Genomic DNA, 23,473 nt, shown 5'->3' on the forward strand with positions numbered 1-23,473 from the left:
TTATCAATGCAGGTATGATTTTTAGGTTTGTTTACCGAGTTTTTCGGAAACGAATAACTAACAGAATAATAAAAAGATAAGAACTGTAGAAATGCTGAAATGTAACTAAACAAACAGTGTTTTTACGTGGTTCAGGCGTTAACAAGCCCTAGTCCACGAGTCGATGTTATTATACTTGGGAAAGGTTACAGTAAGATGGCTGGTGCACAAGAACTTCACATACTCACAGTGTTTCTCTCGGGTTCTCTTGAAGAAGATGAAGCTAGAGAGATTTTAGTAGAGTTTTTGCTATATGATTTGTTCATCCCTCTTCTTGTAAAATGAAGGGGTCTTTATAGCTAGGGTTTTGGATTAGGGTTTTTCTCTACGTACATGAGTCTTAATTACACCAGCCATAAATAGGGATACAATTACTGTAGTAGCATGGCTACAAGACTCTATGTGGGTATATTTACGTGAAAGTATGGGGAACACACAAAGTCAGCCGTCTTTTCCAAGTTGTCAGCGGAACAGTAGGCGAAAAGGTACCCTTAGGCGTGCTGGGATGTGTGCGGCTTTGACCTGACGGGCGTGTCAGGCGGGATCCTGTGTCAGGCGGATATCATTCCAAATATGCCTCCTCCAGGACTCGACCGTTTGGCTTTGTTCCGTGCGAGGCACGGAACTACTTCCGCGGAGACCACTCGAAGAGCTTCTCCTGGAAGGAGCTTCCCCGAAGGATACCCCTTCGGGAGTCCGGGAGAGTTGACGAGTTTCCGTATTGTGTTTGCTTGGAAGAGTAATCCGGACACTAAACGGGAGAGGCGAAGCCTTTCTGTTCATCCGCGAGCTCTGGTCACCTACCGTGAAAGACATCGATAATTCTGCTTCCCCGAGGTCATCAATCTAAACGCTATCCGGAAATCTGGATAACATTTACCCCCCAAGGTCACGGAGCTTTGAGAGATCCGGGAGCTTGTACAATCGGTTTCTTAGACTAGGCGAGGGGGCACCTTCTGTGTTCCCGGAAGGGTTCCTTTTTCCCGCCTGAGTGTTAGTATGAAAAAGAAAGGGAATTTCTTCTGTTTGAGATCAAGTACTCAAGTGCGGCAAGGACCACGTGTCATTCTGGGAATGGTTCTGCGACCAAGATGTGTGCGTGAGGCGACTGGTTGAGGATGCGTGCGTCAGTCATCTGACTAATGATTTGACGGTTTTTAATGGTACTCAGGGCCCGAGGTGGTGTAATGATGGGAAATAAATACTTTATTCCCATCCGAGGAGTCATAAATAGGATCGTCGCTTCCTCTCCAGCCGTTGGATCTGATGCACACAGAATGGGAAGATCGGGACCGTCCACTTGAGGAATTTGAAACGGCTTCTTCCCTGCTATAAAAACGAGGGAAAGGACCTTTCTTCCTCTTTACGCTTTCAGATTCTCCATCTTTAGGATTTTCAGATTTCCAAACCTTCGAACTCTCAGGCTTCCCAGCTTACGTTCCCCCGAACTTGCCATTTCTTTTGGTAAGTATCTGGAAACTTTTCTTTTTGATTTGGCAGTGGGTTTATTCCCCGAAGTTCCTGGTTTGAATCGCCGTTCGTCTTTGCAGCTTTTACTTCTCGCGATCGTGCTGTGCAGTGATCCAGTTACTCCTTCAACCTCCAACTACCCGAATATCAGTAAGTATTTCTACTTTGCTCTTTCCTCCCAGACCTTAGGTTGTTGGTAGTTGTTAGAGTAGAGGTTTCTGCCATTATTGCTTATGTGCATGTGTGAATAGGGCTTTGGTAGGCATGTGATCGATTGTGAGTCGATAAGTAGCCTTTTCTGCATGCTTTGGCGATTTGCGTTTGGAAAGTCGTCCCTTGTTTTGCTGTTTTAGGGCATAAGCATGAACGCCTTTAGGGTGTCTTTCTCTGGAAAAACACTTCTTTTGGTGGGCTTAGGCTCGGGGTCTGAGTCTGGTTCCTTGCTGCCCTTCGGGTGGCATGGTGCCAATCCCTCGGTAAGCTCGGTGGGAGCCTCTCCAAGCAGTTTTCGGGGAGGGTCTCCCCGACGCCTTTGATACCACTAGGGTATGACAAGGGTGCTGACTGCTTAGAGTGTTTTCTTCTTTCTTTTCTTTTGTCCAGTGACGAACATCTCAAAGGAACAACTCCTTGCTGTGGGGGAGGCTGATTCTGCCCAAGAGAAGGGCTCTCCTGTCGCTGGTGGAAAGGGGAAAGGAAAGGCGAAAGTGGTCGCGGCTAGCCCACCAACCTCCAATAGTTCCATCTGGGAGATGGACCAAAAGCCGAACCTTTTCAGGAATTATGGCATGCTGGAGCTGTATTCCTCTGAGGCAGGCCTGAAGAACATCCCAGGTCTGATGTGGCACCGTCTGTCGGTGCTGGGCGAGTCAGCTAGCCAGAGTCACGAGGGCTTTGGTGCCTAGAGCTGGGCACACATAGTGTGTGGGGCGCACTTGCCCCTAAGGAGTTACTTCGCCAATTTCTGTGTGAAGGCGGGGATTGCCCCCTTCCAGTTAATTCCTCCCAGCTACAAGCTCTTAGCAGGGTGGTTCATCTTTTGCAAGTCCCGGAGACTGGAAGCTCCTACCCCGGAGGAGGTGCTGTACTTTTACGGGTTGAAGTCTCAGCCTATGAGGGGTCATTCAGACAAGGTGGGGTTTTACAGGCTAGAAAGGCACCCGGACGTGATGTGCCCCACTTGTCATACCGCGAGGGTTCCAGACCTCTGGGAATACTGGTTCCTGACGACTGGCTTCCCGCTGAAGAGGGTGCCAGCCCTATCTTTGGACTTCAAAATCCCTGGTAAGTGCTCCTTCCTCTCCTTTTCAACTTTGTTTCTTTGCGTTTGATTTGCCTTTTGGGAGGATCTCTAACGCTTGTATTTGATTTTTGCAGAAGTCGTTCCGCGGACACCTCGCTGCGCGGAGATGATAAGGAGGTCCAAGTTCTACGAAGGGCTTTCTGAGGAAGAGTTGAAAGTGGAGGGACTTGTGACCTCTGAATCGTTGAGGGAGTATGGGTTACTCGCCTCCTTCCAAAATATCGAGCCAGTGAGTGGCAGGGGGCAGACTCAGGTGTCGGCTGACATCCGGGAGCAGATTGCCCTGGAGCTGTCTAAGGTGATCACCCAAGATGCCCGGGACGAAAATACTTTATCTCCTAGTTGGGCGGAGAGGTTCCCCGACCCCCAGCCGGAGGAAGAGGAGATCGAGGCTCGCCACGCCGCGGCTTACCCTAACATAGGGGCTCCGGGGACTAGTACCTCCGGGACAGGTAAGACTAGTTTTCGGTTGATTCACACCCCCAGCCTGTCTGAGGTTTCCCGGACCTCTCAGATGGGGTTTGATCCCCGTTTCCTTAGGCTAGATCCGCGTAGGATACCTTTCGACAGGTATTGCGATAGGGTAGATGAGCTCCTCTGGTGTCTGAGTGACGGTAGTCTGCCAGAAGGTGTCATCATGGTTGACCCTTCTTCTCTCAGCATGTCATTCCCGGACTTCAAGGAGTACGAGAGTTTCCTGGAGCAGGAAGCGATGTTTTGTTTTGCTCGGGGAAGGCCATCCACATTTCTCGTGCATGGTCGTCCCTTTCAAACTTTTCTTTTTCTCGTTTCTTGTTCCCTACTGGCGCGCTTGCTTGTGCTTTTTTGTTGATTGCCGCTTCTTACTTATTTTCTTTCTCATTGCTCGTTGGTTCGTTAACCTTGCTTTGTACGTTTCTTGCAGAGTATCCGGAAGCCAAGATGTTGGGGAGAGTGACTTTGCTCATTAAGAAGGCTACCACTAGCCAAGACCCGTCCACGGGGAAAGGACGGAAGACCAAGGCTGGTAGGGGAGGTAAATCTGCCTCCCCCAAGAAGACAAGTGGCGAGGCGCAAGTGTCTCCGAGGGTAGAGAAGTCTCCTGCTGACGGGCCTTCCGAGACCATGATGGTCTCGAGTAGCAGCAGCGACGGGGAAGGGCTTGTGTTCCCCGTGAAGACAACTGGGGTGAGCAAGCGTCCGGGAGAAGATGCTGAGGGTGCTAAGAAGAAACGCCTTAGACACTCTTCTCCTGGTCGAAGGCAACAACAACAGCAACGACAGCAAGCACAACTACAACAACAGCAGCAACAAGAACAACAGAGACAATCACCAACGTCACAGCTGCAGCAACCACAACATCCAAACCAGCAGCAGCAACCAGGGCAATTACTTCTGATGCCGCAGCAGCAAAAGCAACAGACCGGGGCCTTAATACCCCGTCTGCCTCCTCCCCCAGCTCAAAGGGGGTCCACCCTTCCGGGGTCTCCTTCTTCTCAGACAACCAACCTTCCTCTGCCTGGCCTGAAGTTCCACTTCCCACAGAAGCCAACCAGTTTCCCCGCTGCCCTCCTGGAGGGTGTAAGACGGGCCGATAGTTTTTTGAAGAGGCGGTTAGAGGCGGAGAAGGCTGTTACTCAGGGAAGGGCAGATAACTTGTCTGCCGTGAAGAGAGCTGAGCTGGCCGAGGGGGTGAGATCTCTTCACCCGGCCGGAGCGGTTCTGGATGGTCCAGCCTTGGAGAAGAGGCTGGTGCCTAGGCTCGGACGTGCATTGGCGCCGTTCGGAGCTGAGATGATGGAGGACATGGCCCTGAGCTTATGCGAGCTCAATTCTGAGAAATGGGCCATCAGTAGCAGCAAGGATCCGCTGTTGCTGACACACGCTGTGAAGCAGCAACTGTCCGGGGTAAGCCGTCAGTTGTTATTTTTTGGGATCACCTGTCTTTTGGTCCAGCTTTAGCTCATTCTGTTGTCTTTCCTTGCAGGCCTCTATGATCGCGGAACGCTCGTTCCGGGAGGTTGGTGCAGCTCTGGTTCAGCTGGAGGAGAGCCAACTGGCTCGCCAGGCCTTGGAGGCGGAGAAACAGAAACTGACCCAACAGGCCTTGGGGGCTTCGGAGAAGATTGATCAGGCCCGGCGCACGGCTGAAGAAGAGGCGGAGAAGAAATATCTTGCCAAATATCAAGAGTACCGGGCCAAGGCAGAGAATGAGTTTAGACAGCGGTCGGATGGGATGAAGGCCGAAAACTCCAAGCTCCGGGAAGAGCTGTCCCAAGCCAAGGTGGAGAAGGATACCCTGGAAGCCCGCTTGCAATCAAAAAACGATCTCCTCCTTAAGCGGCAAGAGGAATATTCCACTTTTCAGAGTAAGCTGCACGAGGAGGAGCAACTCCATAAGAGGAGCAGGGATCTCGTGTCTATGCTGCAGTTGGGGCTCGCCGAGAAGGATAAAGAGATCGGGGCCTTGCAATTCACTGCCAGGGGGCATGTGACCGAGAAGCAATCCGTGCTGAACCAAAATAGGGAGCAGCGCAAGGAGATTGATTCTCTTAAGGGGGAGCGGGATGCCTCCAAGGCCGAAATGGAAAAATTGAGGGCCAAACTAACTGTCGCGGAAGCACAGCTGGCAACCTCCGAGGCGGAGCGCTTGAAGGAGAAGGAGGATGCTGAGGTGATACTGAACAGGACGATTAATATATCGCATGTGGTCCTCATGCATCAACTCTGGAAAGTGAACCCGGAGGTATTAGGCTATCTGGGAGATGATGCCGAAGCCATGAGGGAGAAGCTACTCGTGTGGGATCAGGGCCCAGAGGCGTACGTCCAAACTTACAACATTGACGAACGTGCTGAAGCTCCTGAGGCGGGAGATCCCGGAGAGGCGGGGACCTCTGAACCTTCTCATGACCGAGTTCCTCCTTCCAATGAGCCGGCTCCGCCAGCCTCAGTTGAAACCTATGCCCCCGAAGCTGCGGTCGTGGAAGCTGTAGTTACCCCCAATGCTTGAAGGGGTTTTATCTTTAATTATTTTTCATTTTGAGTTTTTCATTGCGGACATTTTTGCCATAATCATAGCATTCTCCTTTCTTTTCTGCCGAGTTCTTTATTTATCTTTGCGCTTAGGGTAGACATTTATACAGTAGAAACTGTTGTAGGGGCGTATGGGGTTTTGGTTCCAACGGCCAAAACCTATGCACTTCCCACTTGAAGCTTTAACGGATGATGTCTTTTCCCATGTAGTTTCTAGGTTACGAAGGTTTCCTGGTTCCAACGGCCAGGCTCCTTTCACCGTACTTTAGCTTTCCTGAGGCAAATAGCCAATCCCGGGACTTGTAGTTATACTGTTCGCTGGGATTGCTAAGGTGAGTCGTTCCATTGTTTGGAATGGGAGTTCTTTTGGTGAGCGTCGCTAGACTTAAGGTTAGATCTTTGCGAAGAAAAACTAACTGTTGTTGCGAACCTCATGGTGGCTGACTTCAGGGACCTGGCATGGAGCCCTGCGAGGCAAGGCTTATTGCTGTCGGGGAAATCGCCACGCCCACCAGGTGTGATCCTGGAGCAGGGGCTTTGCGAAGCAAAGCCGACTGTGAGTGGGGGGATCGAGCATGTCTGCTTCTGGAGCTGAAACTTGCAATGGCCATGGAGCTTGCCATGCATTATTTTGTGAGATCCGGAGTTGGAGCCTGCGAAGCAAGGCTTACAACGGTCGCGGATCTTGCCATATTTCGCCTCGCTGGACCCGGAGCTGGAGCTTGCGATGCAGAGCTTTACAGCGATCACGGGTCTAGCCATCTTTCGCCTTGCGGGACCCGGGGCTCGAGCTTGCGAAGCAAAGCTCTACAGCGCTCGCGGATCTTGCCATCTTTCGCCTTGCGGGACCCGGAGCTGGAGCTTGTGAAGCAAAGCTCTACAGCGCTCGTGGATCTTTCCATCTTTCGCCTTGCGGGATTCGGAGCTGGAGCTTGCGAAGCAAAGCTCTACAGCGTTCGCGGATCTTGCCATCTTTCGCCTTGCGGGACCCGGAGCTGGAGCTTGCGAAGCAAAGCTCTACAGCGCTCGCGGATCTTGCCATCTTTTGCCTTGCGGGATCCGGAGCTGGAGCTTGCGAAGCAAAGCTCTACAGCGCTCGCGGATCTTGCCATCTTTTGCCTTCCGAGACCCGGAGCTGGAGTTTGCGAAGCAAAGATCTACAGCGATCGCGGAGAATTCTGCAAAGGACTTGTCAGGGAGTTGGGGGTGTTTTGGCGTAGCTCTATGAACGTGCCTCAACCCCCAGTCCCGTCCATCGCTGGGCTACACAGGAGATAATTCTCATGATACATAATGGCAGGCATTTCCATGGCAATTTTCACATAAGTACATAATGCACATATGACACGTAATGCAAGCATGTTCATGGCAACAAATAAACCTAAGCTTAACAATTTAAACATTTCAAACAATTTAAAATTTTCAAACACAATGCTAGCACATAAGTGGTGTTCTGTGTACGTTTTGTTCAAGGGGCGTATGGCTATGCCTTAGCCATGTATACCCCCCAAGTGAGCGTGGGGTCCGGACGTCTCCGGACCGCGTGGTCACTTGTTAAAACACAGCTTTGAACACAGGGATAAAAAGTGCAGTAAAAGCGGAGTGAATCTCTCCGTGTTTCATTAAATTAGCCTGCTAGGCGTGAGTTTTACAACAGGGAGGATTATTTCCACATTTTTCACTTTTGCTATTTTCACCAAGGACTTCCGACTGGATGGTCCGGGGCCTACTGGTAGTAACGGCGGAGGTGCTCCGCGTTCCAGGCGCGCGGGACTTTAGATCCGTCGAGTCTCTTTAAGTGATACGTCCCATGGCCCACTTTTTCTTGGACTTCGTAGGGGCCTTCCCAGTTGGGTCCGAGGACTCCTACTCCCGGATCCTGCGTAGCAGGAAATACTCTCCGTAGGACAAGATCCCCAACTTCGAATGTACGGCTCTGGACTCTCATGTTAAAGTGTCGGGCTATCTTGCCTTGGTACATTTTTAGTTGGACCTGCGACTGCTCCCGGAGCTCTTCGATCATGTCCAAGGACTCCTGGAGGAGGGCATGGTTCCGGGTAGGATCGTAGGTGTCTTGCCTGTGAGAGGGGATCATAGCTTCTACTGGGATGACGGCCTCGCAACCGAAGGTCATGGAATAAGGCGTGTGCCCCGTCGAAGTTCTCTCTGTTGTGCGATAGGCCCAAAGTACTCGCGGAAGTTCTTCCGGCCAGTGAGCCTTGCAGGCTTGGAGTTTTTTCTTCAACGTGGTCTTTAATATTTTGTTTACAGCTTCCACTTGCCCATTAGCCTGGGGTCTGGCGACTGCGGAAAAGCTTTTGATAATTCCATGCGAAGCACAGAAGTTCGTGAAGTGTTCACTGTCAAACTGCTTTCCGTTGTCGGACACAATTTTCCGTGGAAGCCCAAAACGACACACTATATTCCTGATGACAAAATCCAGTGCTTTTTTAGATGTGACCGTGTTCATAGGTTCAGCTTCAGCCCATTTGGTGAAGTAGTCTACCGCGACTATGGCGTACTTCACTCCACCCTTTCCAGTTGGGAGGGAACCTACTAGGTCAATGCCCCAAACGGCGAACGGCCAGGGGCTGGTCATTAGGGTAATTTCTGTAGGCGGCGCTCGCGGAACCTTGGCGTACCTCTGGCACTGCTCACACTTCCTGACATAATCCACATAATCCTTCTTCATGGTGGGCCAGAAGTATCCTTGTCGAAGGATCTTTTTGGAGAGGCTCAGCCCGGAGGTATGATCGCCACAGAAGCCTCCGTGAATCTCATGGATGATGGTGCTGACTTCGGTTCCGGCAACACACCTAAGGAAGGGTATGGACAACCCCCTGCGGTAAAGCTTTCCATCCATAACCACGTATCGGGGAGCATGATATTGGAGCTTCCTTGCGTCAGCTTTATCAGTGGGGAGCTCTCCGGTGGTGAGAAATCTGAGGATGGGTCCTATCCAGGAGTGGGAATGGTCGATGATGGCGTTTATCCTTCGTGTCTCAGTACTGGGGGCTTCTAAGTGCCCGATGGGGACTAAGCCATACTGTTCAATCTCCGAGTCCGTTGCAAGCTTGGCCAGCGTGTCTGCAAGTGAGTTCTGGTCCCGGGGGACCTGGCGGATTTGGTAGCCTTTGAAATGCTGCAGTAGGTCGCGGGAGAGAGACACGTAGGCAGCCATCCTTTCGCCTTTCGTCTGGTATTCCCCGGATATTTGGTTTACCACAAGTAGGGAGTCGCTGTATACTTCGATTTTTTGGGCTCCGACTTCTCTGGCCAGTCGTAACCCAGCTAACATGGCTTCGTGTTCTGCCTCGTTGTTGGATGCTGGGAACGCGAAACGGATGGCGCTCTGGAGCTGATGCCCTTGGGGAGATATTAGGATGACCCCCGCTCCAGCTCCTTTTTCATTTGAGGCTCCGTCTACATAGACCTTCCAGGTGGGAAGTTCCGGGACAGGATCTTCCGGGAGGTCATTCATTCCCGAGCATTCCACAATAAAGTCCGTGAGAGCTTGACCTTTTATGGAAACACGTGGTTGGTAGTGGACGTCGAACTGGCTCAGTTCCATGGCCCACTTAAGCAATCTGCCAGAAGACTCGGGCTTCTGCAGGACTTGTCGGAGAGGGTGGTTGGTGAGTACTTTGATGGTGTGCGCCTGGAAATATGGCCTCAGCTTCCGTGAAGCGATCAGCAAGCAGAGGGAGAGTTTCTCGATCATCGAATATCTGGACTCGGCGTCCAATAACCTCTTGCTTACGTAATACACAGGGAGCTGGATACGGCCATCTTCCCGGATGAGAGCGGCACTTACTGCGTGCTCAGTCACAGCTAAGTATAAGAACAACGCCTCTCCTTCAACAGGTTTGGACAGAATGGGAGCTCGGGTTAAATGTTCTTTGAGGTGTTGGAAGGCTGCTTAGCATTCGGGGGTCCACTCGAACTTCTTGTTTCCTCGCAACACATTGAAGAAGGGGATACACTTGTCAGTGGCCTTGGATACGAAGCGGCTGAGAGCAGCTATCCTTCCGGTAACGCTCTGGACATCCTTATGTTTCCGGGGGGAAGGCATATCTATGAACGCCTTTATTTTCTCAGGGTTGGCTTCCACTCCGCGGGAGCTGACAATGAAACCGAGGAACTTCCCAGACGAGACCCCGAAAGTACATTTCTTTGGATTTAGTTTCATCCCGTACTTTCGGATCACGGCGAAAGCTTCCTCAAGGTCGTCACTGTGGTCCCCGGAGGTCTTGGACTTTACCAACATGTCATCCACGTACACCTCCATGTTCCTCCCCAGTTGGTCCTTGAACATTCTGTTTACCAGACGCTGGTACGTCGCCCCAGCATTCTTCAAACCGAAAGGCATGACCACGTAACAGTAGACACCCTTGTCCGTGAGGAAGCTGGTGTGTTCCTGGTCCGCGACATGCATCTTGATCTGGTTGTATCCGGAGTACGCATCCATGAAGGATAAGAGCTCGTACCCGGAAGTAGCGTCTACCATCTGATCGATTCGCGGGAGAGGGAAACAATCTTTCGGGCAGGCCTTGTTTAGGTCCGTGAAGTCAATGCACATTCTCCAGGACCCATCGGGTTTCGGGACCAGAACTGGGTTGGCCAACCACATGGGATAGTGCGACTCCTGGAGAAAGCCTATGGACATCGATTTTTCCACTTCAGCTTTGACGGCTTCGACTCTCACTAGGTCCAGCGGCCTCCTCTTTTGGCGAATTGGAGTTGCAGATGGGTCTATGTTGAGTGCGTGGCACACAACATTGGGATTAATCCCCGTCATATCAGCGTGGCACCATGCCAGGATATCCTGATTATCCTTCACAGTGGCTACGATCTTATCTCGAACGGCCGACGGCAGGTTTTTCCCCACCTGAATGACCTTGGTGGGTTCTCCCGGGTTGAGGATCACCTCTTCGACTTCCTCCATTGGCTCTATTGCTTTCTCGATTCCCACTCTTGGGTCGAGTTCGTCAAAGTATGCCTCCTGAGCACCCCCAGTTTCTGGCAATTCTTCCGCCAAAGGAATGGCAGCAAACGTCTCTTGGACCGTGTAGACAGATCGGACGGAGACGTTATAACAGCTCCGTGCACTTCTTTGGTCTCCTCGGAGGGTGCCAATACGCCCATCGTCGCATGGAAACTTCAAACATAAGTGGCGTATCGAGGTTATGGCCCCACAATCGATCAGGACCGGTCGGCCTAAGATGGCATTATACGCCGTGGGGCAGTCGACCACCACGAATGTGCTATGCTTGAAGGCACAAGCGTCGCTTTCTCCTCTGAGGGTGACTGGCAGTTGAATTTTCCCTAATGGCATGAGTGCGTCCCCATTGAAACCTTGAAGCTGGATGGGGCATGGGGCCAGGTCTGTCTCGGTCAATCCGATCGCGTGGAAGGCCGCTTTGAAGAGGATGTTCACGGAGCTCCCGTTATCGACCAAGATCCGTGAGACCTTCTTATTGGCAATCTGGGCTTCCACCACGAGGGGATCGTTGTGGGGGAAGTGCACATGTCGAGCATCGTCCTCCGTGAAGGTGATGGGAAGATCCATCATTCGGGGACGTTGAGCAGGTGATTGAACCAAGGCGCACATCTCCTCGGCGTGCTCTAACTCCCTCAAGTACCTCTTCTGGGAGTTGCGGGTGCTTCCAGCAAGGTGTGGTCCTCCGGAAATGGTGGCGACGTGTCCGTCAACGGGTGGCGGAGCAAGGCCGGGCGGATATGGGTTGCCTGGTCCTGGAGCCAACAAGGTAATGGGCGCCGGAGCGGGTGGAGCAGGAAGTGCGGGGAACTGAGACCCGGGAGTTTGGGGGTGACCGGCTCCAGGAGCGCTAGCGGCCCCCCTCTGTCCCGGGGAATATGCAGCTCCGTGAACTATCCCCTGTCCGGGATAGATAATGGGTATCCTCACCCACTGACCGAGGTGTCCCGCTCTTGCCAGGGACTCGATCTCATCCTTCAGCTGAAGGCACTCGTTCGTGGTGTCCCCCACGTCTCCGTGGAACTCACACCTCTTATTGGAGTCTCGCGGACGCCTTCCTCCGTGAGACACTTTCGGGGGCTTCTTGTAGTTGACCATATTACAGGTCGCCCGATAGACATTCTCTCGCGAGTCTATCAAACTGGTATATTCCGTGAACTTGGGCTCATAGTCCTTCCGGGGTTTCTTTGAATGGTCTCCCCGGTTGGAGTTTCTTCCGCTTCGTTTTCTCCGCGATTGGCTCAAATTTCGTTCTGGGGCTTCCGCTTGCGGCTGCGGCATGCCAGGAGCGATACTACATCCGGTTTGTACTACTCCGTACCCAGAGAAATGGGTTTGACTCGGCGTCTGAGCAGACGCGGAATGCCCATACACACTTGGAGTGAATCGGGCTCCTGGAAGCGTGAGGGCTGGTGCGGGAACTTGCGAAGCAAAGCTCGGCGCAGTCACGGAAGGCGTTGGAGCCGGGGGAACTCCAAAGGCCTGCTGGTAGGCATCCTCAAGGTTGATGATTCCCTGAGCTTTTGACATGAATTCGGACAGCGTTTCTGCCCGTCTCCTTTGCATTTCCCCCCATAGCAGGGAGCCGACAGTAAGGCCCGATTGAAGGGCGATCAGCTTCATGTCATCGCTGACCTTGGTTTTTGCAGCAGCTTCCATCATTCTCTGAATGAAAGCTTTGAGGTTCTCAGTGGGTTGCTGCTTGATGTTGGTTAAGGAACCAACCTCCATGTCGTGGTCGCGGGCAGCAATAAACTGCCTCCTAAACGCGGACTGTAGCTCCTTCCAACTGTGGATTGATCCGGGAGCTAATCTTTTCCACCAGTCCTCCGCGGACTTGGTAAGGGTGAGTGAGAAGCACATGCATTTGGCGTCCTCACTGACACGCGCCACTTGCATCATTTTATTGTATTTAGCTAGGTGGGTACGCGGGTCTGTCCTCCCATCATATAATTCTATGTCAGGCATTTTGAAGTTATCCGGGAGGGACGTTTCCGCGATCCTCCTAATACATGGTTCCGGGTCTTCCTCCTCAGAGTCTGACAGGGCCCCACTTTGCTTCCGGACCAGCTTGGTCAAGGCAGCAATCTGTTCCTCGAGCCTCTTCGTATCACTTTCCGGGAGGTCACGTCCCCGGAGCTTGTCATTAATATGATTTCGGAGGTCATCTCCGCGAGGCCGGGCCTTTTCTCCTTTGGCCTTTTCATACTTGGCCTCCAACCTTCTTCTTAGGTCCACCGTGGACCAGCTATCTTCGGAGTGCGAGTTCACAGCCCGACCGTCCTGATTGACGGAATCACTGGGGCGGTTGTTCCTTCCCCTAGGCCTGGGTGCCTTAGCACCGGGCCCTTTAGGCACAGAGTGCCCCCTTGGGGCTGAAGGACGTCTGGGCTTAGGAGCGCCAGAGACCTTCTGCGCGCGGGGGGGGGGGGGGGGGGGGGGGCAGTCGGCCTGGTGATTCACGCCTTTAGGAGGTGCAGGGGCGTCAGCGCGCACAGGCTCTCCAACTTTTTCTTTGCCCTTGTTAGGGGCGGCTTTGGATGGTCCAGCAGCGGCTGGATCCGGCATGGGGGCATCAGCACCACCTAGAACAGAGGCATCCTCGTCCGAGTCGCCTAGATCTCCGAACTTACTTTGGAGGCGTTCCATCATGCGTTGCATTCTTTCGGAGACGCACTCCTGCTCAGCAAGCTTGGCCTTAGTGGCCACCAGTTCTTCGGCTACTTGGACCAGTTCTGGGTCCTTCTCATAGTAGCAGCCGTCCTTGTAATAACCGTCTTGGACATACTCTTCTTCGTCTTCTAAGTATGTTGTATCTTCGGTACTGACCCGATCCTGGCGGGATGTCGGGTCTTCACCTTGGTAGTCTAAGGGTTCGCTTTGCACCACATCTTCCATCACGGTATCGGGGTTGACCGTAGCATTTTTGTCAACAACGGATTTTCTCGTAGTCACCATCTCTTTAGCACGAAGTGAATACAAAAAACGTACACAGAAAAAGAGCTGACTAACAACTTCCTACAGCTCTCAATGAAAGCACCAAAATGTTTACCGAGTTTTTCGAAAACGAATAACTAACAGAATAATAAAAAGATAAGAACTGTAGAAATGCTGAAATGTAACTAAACAAACAGTGTTTTTACGTGGTTCAGGCGTTAACAAGCCCTAGTCCACGATTCGATGTTATTATACTTGGGAAAGGTTACAGTAAGATGGCTGGTGCACAAGAACTTCACACACTCACAGTGTTTCTCTCGGGTTCTCTTGAAGAAGATGAAGCTAGAGAGATTTTAGTAGAGTTTTTGCTATATGATTTGTTCGTCCCTCTTCTTGTAAAATGAAGGGGTCTTTATAGCTAGGGTTTTGGATTAGGGTTTTTCTCTACGTACATGAGTCTTAATTACACCAGCCATAAATAGGGATACAATTACTGTAGTAGCAAGGCTACAAGACTCTATGTGGGTATATTTACGTGAAAGTATGGGGAACACACAAAGTCAGCCGTCTTTTCCAAGTTGTCAGCGGAACAGTAGGCGAAAAGGTACCCTTAGGCGTGCTGGGATGTGTGCGGCTTTGACCTAACGGGCGTGTCAGGCGGGATCCTGTGTCAGGCGGATATCATTCCAAATATGCCTCTTCCAGGACTCGACCGTTTGGCTTTGTTCCGTGCGAGGCACGGAACTGCTTCCGCGGAGACCACTCCAAGAGCTTCTCCTGGAAGGAGCTTCCCCGAAGGATACCCCTTCGGGAGTCCGGGAGAGTTGACGAGTTTCCGTATTGTGTTTGCTTGGAAGAGTAATCCGGACACTAAACGGGAGAGGCGAAGCCTTTCTGTTCATCCGCGAGCTCTGGTCACCTACCGTGAAAGACATCGATAATTCTGCTTCCCCGAGGTCATCAATCTAAACGCTATCCGGAAATCTGGATAACAAGGTTTTATTCACATGCAGCTGTTATGCTGCCCAAATTTCTAAAATGAAGGGAATATGTTCTTTTGTTATTCTAGTTACCTGCATGGGTTATACTGATGAGAACCTTAATGATCTTAATGTGTGCATGTTTTTGTTTCACGACCTAGTCTCTGTATCATCATAGGTAGATCAAGTGTCCACTCATCTGTAGGTGTAAAGACCTAGTACCTGTATACATGAAGTGTTCTGAGCCTCCCCTTGTGGCGGTTATCAGGTCCGGCTACCCAGTTTAGGATGTCGGTTTTTCTATGGTGGGTAATGGGAACTAGGGATCTAGTGGACGGTGTGATGTGCACGTGTAGCTATGCTCTTATGATTATTTGTGGGCTCTTTCTCTATTTTGTGTTTATACATGATGATGTATGTTTTGTTTTCAAAGCTAACCATGCAGGGGTTTTATTAAAAAATTTGGGTCCTATGATATTAGTTGTTTTCCTACTGCGCTTTATAAGCTCACCCCTATATCTCTCTCTCATTCCAGGAACCTAGTGATGTGAATATGGAAGGTGAATTATTAGTGGAGCCAAGGTGTTTAGCCTAGTTTTATTTATTGGCTTAGTCCTATCTTTTAAACCCTATTTATGTATTTGATTTGGAACCTTATGGTATGTATATCTCAATTAGCTATGCAATAGTTAGGAATGAGGAATGATGGATGCTAATTAGTATTTTGGTGTTTTATAACTTATTAAATTTAATTGTTTGGTGACTACATAACTGTGGGAATATTACTATTCTATGTATAATAATAGATGATCCTGCCTTCATCACTAATATTTTTATATATAATTATAGGAGTTAATCCATTATTTTTTACTTATAATTATGGTACTACTTAATATAAAATTAAATGATCATTTATAAGAGTTATTTTCCAACAAGGGTCAAAGTTTGACTTTTGACCACCCAAGTTATGGATATTACAAATCTGTCACCGCCTAGGGCTCGGGTCATGACACGTTCCATAGCATCTTTATCAGACAATTCTTCTAGAGAGTGTTAATCCCTTAAAGCTTTCATTTCATCCTGATTACATATTTTTATTAATTGTTATTCAAAAATCAAAAAAATTATTGAAATTGTAACTTAATAAATAAATTACTTACATATAATGCCTAAAAATCTAGTCCAGTCCATCCTTTCTCCATATCATAATGCTTTAGACGCCATGTCTCAAATTGACATGTGGAGGAAGTTAATTTCATTCCACGTTGAATGTAATGTCGTGGTGTAGTCACTGATTTATTTCTTAACTCCCACCTCCTTTTAGATCGATTGTTAGTGTCCTTTAATGCTCTTTCCTAGAAAAGATAAATAATTCATTGAGATGTAACAATAATTATCACATGCTTCTCATCTCATTTATTTTACAAAAGAAAACATTTTAAAGGACAATGGTGATTTCAACCATACATTATAATAATATATGTGGTTGCATAATTGATGCAGAAAATGCATCCAAAAAATGCTCAAATATCATACTTAAATCTCATACTCAATACAAACCAGAGTGCAACACACTTCAATCTGTCAAACTTAAAATCAAAATACCAACCAACAAATTATAACTAAGACTCCAATCATATTTATGTACAAATTAAAAGTAAGATTCAAAAGCACTAAAACTTATCAAAAAATACAAGCTAACAAACACTACAAGAACACAAGGTCTTTTGCCGGCGTTCATTTGCGCCGGCAAAGGTTACCTTTGCCGACGCAAACCCGAATTGCGCTGGCAAAGGTTTATATAAATTGGTAAATTAAATAGCAAAAAATTTTGCCAGCGCATTTCACCTAACGCGCCGGCAAAAGTCAAACGTGTATATTAAACTCGATGCACGTTTTCAAGAAGGTAGGTGGCCAGACTTTTGCCGGGGTGTTTAGTTGCGCCGGCAAATGTCTAAAATATGTCGGTAAAAGGTATACTTATTTAAACAGTAACATTTTGGATTAGGGTTTTCTGATTGACTTTTGCCGGCGCATTTTTAGACTTTTGCCGGCGCAACGAAACGCGTCGGCAAAAGTCATAACGATATACCCCAGCCGCTGAGCCCTTCTTCCCCATTTTTGCAATCTTTCAATTTTCTCTTCTTCCCCTTCTTCCTTTCTTCAACGACACCACCACCACCCCAACCCTCCATGTAACGACCCAAATTTGCTAATAAAGCTTAGGGCCTTGATTAGCGTGTCAGGAGGGCAATAAGTGAATTATTGCTATAATATGAGAATTTATGTGAATATGTAATTAGTGATGCATATTTAGATGAATTAAATATGCATGTGCGGCCCGTCTGGCTATTAGGGGCATGGTTTTAATTTTAATCCGTTGAGGGTATAAACATGATAATTGTGATATACTTGTGATATATCTGTGTTGCACGATCCGAGACAGTCCTAGGGAGCGGTTAGCTAGAAAGTCCCAACGGGGTCAAAAATCCGACTCGGGGTGAGTCAAGGGGTAATTCGGGTGTTAGTCATTTAATGGGGTTATCGATTTATGGAAATAAATATTTGGAGATATATTTGAGGTTAGAATGTCTAGGAGGGAATATTGGGGAAATTTACCATTTTTCCCTCGGGGACGTTTTTGGTACCCCGAGCCTTGAGGTAACCTTAGAGACTAAGTTAAATAAAACAAAACATAAGAAGCATGTAGAATACACTAAACTGACCCAAGCACCCTCCCTTCCCTCTCTTTATTTTCTCTAAGTCTTACCAAGGGGAATCTTGCAAATCAAGCTAGGATTTGAGCTTCTAACTTGGAAAATTGCTCAGTATCAATCTGTGGATTCAAGCAGGGCTAAGTTAAATCTTTAATTGTGATTCTAACCATTGAATTCTATGATTATTTGGCCGAGTTTCTGGTTATCTTAAGGTTCTAAAGTTTGAGATTGAATTTTGGGGTTTGATGAGTTTTAAAGCTAGAGTTTGTTAGGTTTTGTTGCTGGAATCATGGTAGAACTTCTGGGATAAATAAATAAGGTTGCTAGATGGATTTCAGGGGTATTTGGCTTGATTTTGGTAGAGAAAATGGTGGGTATTTTTGGGCTCGAGGGGTCGGGCCATGGCGCTGTTCTTGCTGAGCCGCGGCCCCTTAGAACTTGGGGCGTCTGGAAATGGAAGCGCGTCGCGGTGCGTGTTGGCAGAAAAGAGGCTGAGCCTCTAGTTGAGCTTAGGGCTGCGACATGGGATCTTAGGCCCGCGGCGCTCAGTGAATTTTTGGGTTTTTAAGAGGTTTTAGGCTCGGGAATTCAATAGTTAAGGCTCGGGATGGATTATGTCACCCGGATTGATAGAATTCAACGTTCCAGAGATTAGAATTATGACCTAAAGCTATTTAACGGATTAGAACTTGGTGGGTGGAAATTGTTAATGCATTGTGACTAGGGTTTCGGTGAGGCTCGGACTAGGGAACTGTGCTTGGGACATCGGTGCTTGGAAAGCTTGGGACACAGGTAAGAAAACTACTGTTCCCATAGAGATTGTATTGCAGGGCTCGGACCTATATGATTAAGTTGCAGGGCTCGGCCCTGTATAACTGTGTTGCAGGGCGTGGCCCTTTGATTAACTTTATATGTGTTTAAATATCTACTAAGTTATATTATGTGTGTATATAATGATGGAATGGCGATGGCCGAGAATGGCGAAGGCCGGGAATGGCGAAGGCCGAGAATGGTGAAGGCCGAGAACATCAAGGGGCCGGGAGCAGCGTTTAGCACGCAGAGTGCGAGTTGCCAGGGCGAGACCCCAAGGGATACCTGGGATATCCTTATGGTATAGACCGTGTACCCAGGGCCTGGTAAAGCGCTTCGGATGGCATGGCCGTATGTGGATAGCTTGTTGAAGGCTTAATTTTATGTTAAGTGTTTAACGTGCATATATTATCTGCTTGTGAGGGTTTTCTTGCTGGGCTTCGGCTCACAGGTGCTCTATAGTGCAGGTAAAGGTAGGGGGAAAGTCGATCAGCCTTGAGTATGGTGAGCGTGACGAGCGGCGCGTACATGTCTGGTCTGCCTGGCTGCCACGGCCAGGGGTGCTTTTGGGAGATGATTGTACTAAACTTGAATTTTGTCGTTTAGTCGACTCTGGTTATATTTTGAGTTGTAAATATTTCTAAACAATGTTTTGGGATCCCAAATGTTAAACATTTTATAATTTTTCAATGAAATGTTTATTCTCAAGTTTAAGACTCTGATTATGATTTAATTACACTTTTGTCCTAAAACCTCGATTAGCGAGTTAAATGCACATCTTAAACTCACTCAGTAACGGCTCTAAGGCAGTAGGGCGTTACACTCCACCACCCCCAAGCCTTCTTTTCTCGCACCAGCCACGGATCAGCTCCTCAAGGTAAGGTTCTGGGTATTTTTATTTCCATTGTTTCATTTGTTTTACTCCTTCTCTCACTCGCCCCTCTCTCTTCCCTCTGTTTCGCAAGTTCCATTGGTGGTAGCTGATCTCGCCAGAAGTCACTGACCACAAAATCTGCTATCTCTCTCTAGATCCGGTATAAGTGTGTATATATATTTTTTATTTATAAATAAATATTGTTTTATTTTAATTATAAAAAATACATATAATTTATTTGATTCTTAGAAAATAAAAAATTAGATTAGATGGTTGTAAGTTAGTAATTTTTTTTTTGGTTTTTTAGATTATATATTTTCTTTTATCATGTTAAATGTAAATTAAGTTTTTTTTTTCTGCCACGATAGTAAAAATCAGATTGTAGGTTTAATTGGATTTAATTAGTGTTAAATATTTTAGCAATTAAAAATCAAATTTTAAAATATTTTAGAAATTTTAAGTAAATATGCGTTTAGTTGAGCCGCTGCCGACCCAAAGTCGCTGCCGACCCACTATAAAATATATTTTTTATTTGCTATTTTTATGTTATTTTTATAATATATGTTTTTAGTATTTATTAAAAAACTAATTTGAGTATTTATTTTTTTTAATTTTAATGCTTTATATGTATATTAAAAAAATAGATTAGATTATTATATTATATTGTATATTTGTATTATACTTTATTTTTTTATATTAAAGATTATTTGTTTATAAATATTTACTAAATAAACTGTTTTGATGTTACTAATATAAAAAGATTTGATATATATGTTATTAATCTTGGTTTATGTTGTGCATGCTCTGGGAATATTCTGTATATTGCTCTAGTAATATTATGTATATTTTTGTGTGTAGTTTACAGGTTTTATAAATTTTTGGGATAGTTTAAAAAATAGCTGTTATGCTGCCCAAATTTTGTTAGTCTTAGGAAAATTAACATTAATTACCAAAAATATAGCTGTTACATTAATTTTTATTTTAATGCTTTAAATGTATTAGTTTCTCTTAATAACTATTTTAAAGTTATTTTTATAATATATATTTTTTGTATTTATTAATTTATTTTGTAAAATTAAAAAAATAGATTTGAATATGTATTTTTTTATTTTAATGTTTTATATGTATTTGTTTATTTTTGCTTGTTAATATTTATTATATTGTATTTTATGATATGTGTATTTTAGTTAAAGTATGAACTTAAAAAAATCATATTAATAATGTATGTTTATATTTTTAAATTATTTTATATTAAATGTGATATGTTTGTAAATATGTATTTAATATTTTTTTTGTATTAATAAAAAAATCAGTTTTGGTATATGTTTTTTTGTGATTAAATATTTGAATATATGTAAATTGATGTATTTGTTAATGTATATGTATGCTTTGTATGATCTAGGAATATTCTGGTTATATATGTGTTTAATTTGTAGGTTTTAAAATTTTTGGGATAGTTTGAAATATAGTCGTTATGCTGCCCAAATTCTGTTAGGGTTAGTAAAATTAATAAAAGTTTAAGTATAATTAAAAAATACATCAAAAAATTTATTTTTAACTATAATTTAAATAAAATAAAATTACCAATCATAATAACTAACAATTAATTTTAACATTAATATTAGATGTTTTGTAATTGAAAAAAGATAGGAATATAAATTATTTAAAAAATATAATTAAGTAAAATATAAATATAATAAAATTGTTATTAATTAAGTAAATAATCAAATACAAATTGAAGAATTTAATAAAAAATTACAAAATGAAATTAATGTATAATTAAATTAATTTTAAAATAAAAGTAATAAATAAGTAAATGATTTAAAAAATTGTAATAATTAATAATTAACTATATTTTCTTTGGTAAATATAAATAATTATTTTTGCCAAAGATATGATATTATGATCACTTAGTGATAATTAGGGAGACAAACAGTCATGAAATATTTTGACTATCATTTCCCTCATTTTAAGACAATTATTAATATTTTATGAATTATTTTGCTTAAAGATGGCGAGCGACAGAAGCTGGATGAGTGCGAGGAATCAATGGTCTCTGGAGTATAGAAATGGTGTTAAGGAGTTCTTCGAGATCGCTAAAAATCAGGTGAACGATCGGGGTTTCGTTCGTTGTCCGTGCAAAAAATGTGGGAATGTTAAGTTCCAGCCTATAAATGCAATTTCAATGCATTTATTCAACAATGGCATCATACAGCCCTACAAAGTGTGGCATTACCATGGAGAGGCGTTGCCGCCGCCCCCAGATGTGGTACGAGATCAAGATAGAGATGAGATAGCGGATATCCTGGAGGATGTTTACGCTGAAGATGACACTCCCGCTGGAAACTATAATGATCCTCCCCAAGATGATGTTCAACATCGCGACAAGTATGACAATTTATTTAAGGAGATGTCAAGTGAACTGTACCCGGGTTGCCGAAAGTATTTCGCGTTGAACTTCTTGGTGAAGTTGATGCATCTAAAGTTATTAACAAGTGCAGCAATCATTACTTTGATGGTTTGCTGGAATTGTTAGTCGACCCTATGCCTGACGGAACAATTTTACCTAAGTCTAACTATGAGGCGAAGGCAAAGTTGCGGAGTATTGGATTGGTATATGAGTCCATCGATGCTTGCAAGCATGACTGTGCACTATTTTGGAAGGAGAATGCGAATTTGGAATTCTGTCCAGTTTTTGGTGAATGTCGCAGGCAAGATAATCGTGGGAACGGGAAGAAAGTGGCTCATAAGGTCATGCGATACTTTTCGTTGACGCCGAGATTGAAAAGGTTGTATAGTTCGAGATATACTGCAGAGGATATGAGATGACACTATTCTAAAAGGCCAAAGGAAGATGGTGTGATGAGGCACCCTGCTGATAGTAAGGCGTGGAAGCACCTTGATGAGTTGTACCCATCTTTCGCAGCCGAACCTCGAAATGTTAGGCTTGGGTTGGCTACAGATGGTTTCAATCCTTTTGGGAACATGAGCAACTCTTACAGCATATGGCCTGTGATACTTGTCCCATACAACTTGTCGTCGTGGAAGTGCATGAAACCACAGTCATTAATGGTGTCTATTCTAATTCCAGGTCCTTCTTCACCTGGAAAAGATATTGATGTCTATATGAGACCTTTGCTTGAAGAGTTGAAGGAGTTATGGGTGAATGGTGTCGAGACATGAGATTCATACAATAGTACCTTGTTCAATATGCGTGCAGCAATCTTGTGTACCATTAACGACTACCAAACTTATGCTATGATGTCTGGGTGGAGCACAAAAGGGTACAAGGCTTGCCCCACATGCAATGAAGAAACTCCCTCTGTGGGGATTAGAAGTAAAATTGCATACATTGGCCATAGAAGGTTTCTTGATATGGATCATGAATGGAGGAGTAAATGAGCACTATTCGACGGTAACAAGGAACTCAGGCCACCATCGAAAGATCACTCCAGTGATGATGTGTTGAAGCAATTAGAGAATTTGCATATTAGACAACCTGGGAAACACAAAGAATTTGGTGGTGTGAAACGCAAAAGGGCTCTGACTGAACTTAATTGGTCAAAGAAGAGCATATTTTTCGAGCTTGATTATTGGAAGGAATTATTGCTGAGGCATAACTTGGACGTAATGCACATTGAGAAGAATGTTTGCGACAATGTCTTGGGAACTTTGTTGAACTTAGAGGGAAAATCTAAAGACACTGACAAGGCAAGACTTGATCTAGCAGACATAAAAATTAGGGAAAAACTTCACATTCACAAAGAGGGAAACAAATGGAAGAAAGCACACGCCAGTTACACCCTTAGTGTCTTGGAGCATCGAGTTTTCGGTGAATTTATGAAGTCAGTTGAATTCCCGGACGGTTTTGCTGCAAACCTTTCGAAGAATGACAATGTCAATGATGGCAAGATAACTGGGCTGAAATCACACGATTGCCACATGTTGTTTCAGCAGTTGTTGCCCGCCGCATTTAGATTGTATTTGGTTCCTGAAGTTCGGAAGCCAATTATTGAGTTGTGCAGTTTTTCAAAAAACTTTGTTCATGGACTTTGAATGTGAAAGACCTTGAGAAGATGGAGACAGACATTATCACCATTTTATGCAAGTTGGAAATGATTTTTCCTCCAGCATTTTTCGACATTATGGTGCATTTGGTTTTGCATCTTCCAAAAGAGGCAATTCTTGGCGGTCCCGCGCACTTTAGGTGGATGTATCCCATTGAACGTTCAATGGAGGTTTATAAACAGTATGTAAGAAATCGTGCACGTCCGAAAGGTTCAATCGCAGAAGCTTACGTGGTGAACGAGGCCTTAACCTTTTGCTCAATGT

Source organism: Humulus lupulus, chromosome 1, assembly GCF_963169125.1.
Source record: "Humulus lupulus chromosome 1, drHumLupu1.1, whole genome shotgun sequence".
Taxonomy (NCBI): Eukaryota; Viridiplantae; Streptophyta; class Magnoliopsida; order Rosales; family Cannabaceae; genus Humulus; species Humulus lupulus.